The sequence below is a fragment of the Pseudophryne corroboree genome, unplaced genomic scaffold (genome assembly GCF_028390025.1).
Source record: "Pseudophryne corroboree isolate aPseCor3 unplaced genomic scaffold, aPseCor3.hap2 scaffold_1862, whole genome shotgun sequence".
NCBI classification, from domain to species: domain Eukaryota; kingdom Metazoa; phylum Chordata; class Amphibia; order Anura; family Myobatrachidae; genus Pseudophryne; species Pseudophryne corroboree.
Window position 1 is genome coordinate 30,416 of NW_026968500.1, and position 578 is coordinate 30,993.

General features: G+C 37.2%; 1 non-coding gene across 1 annotated transcript; it reads left to right on the forward strand.

Moving 5' to 3' along the window:
- Positions 1–217: 217 nt before the first annotated feature.
- On the forward strand, positions 218–291 carry TRNAS-ACU (transfer RNA serine (anticodon ACU)). The gene has a single exon. It is a non-coding gene; the product is annotated as a tRNA-Ser (tRNA).
- The last annotated feature ends 287 nt before the right edge of the window (positions 292–578 follow it).

A 578-nucleotide genomic window follows, 5' to 3' on the forward strand; every position in this document is an offset into this window, starting at 1 on the left:
GTATGTGCACCCAAATGAAGCCACTGTACATGCCCTGCAGGCTGCTATGTACTGCACAGGTGCAACAAATTTAAATGCCCTATCTTTAAAATGGGGCATATTTTACTAAATTAAAAAAACCTGTAACTTTCTGTAAAACCTTAACCTTAAAGTTTTTCTAGGAAACATTCTAGATGAATGCTTATTAGCCTTTGTCAGTATGTACTTTATGCAAAGTGTCTCTGTGGCGCAATCGGTTAGTGTGTCTGGCTACTAACCAAAAGGTTGGTGGTTCAATCCCACCCAGGGACATAATTGACCTTGTGATCAGGTTTTGGTGATAGTTAAGTAGACAAGTCAAAATTTCAAACCCCCTCTTATGGTGTAGGGTACCTGGCCTTCTCTGATGTAATCAGAGTTAGATTTGATTTAGTGATTTTATAAAAAACAGCTAGGAAGCACAATTTAGCAATGGGTTGCAGAGAAAAAAATATGCTGGTAGAAAAATCCAATTGAGTGATTAAACAGCTCTTCATTTTCTGCCTTTATTTTTATGCTAACAAATTTGTTCTCTAAAAAGTGTCCACAAAGCCAAGTCT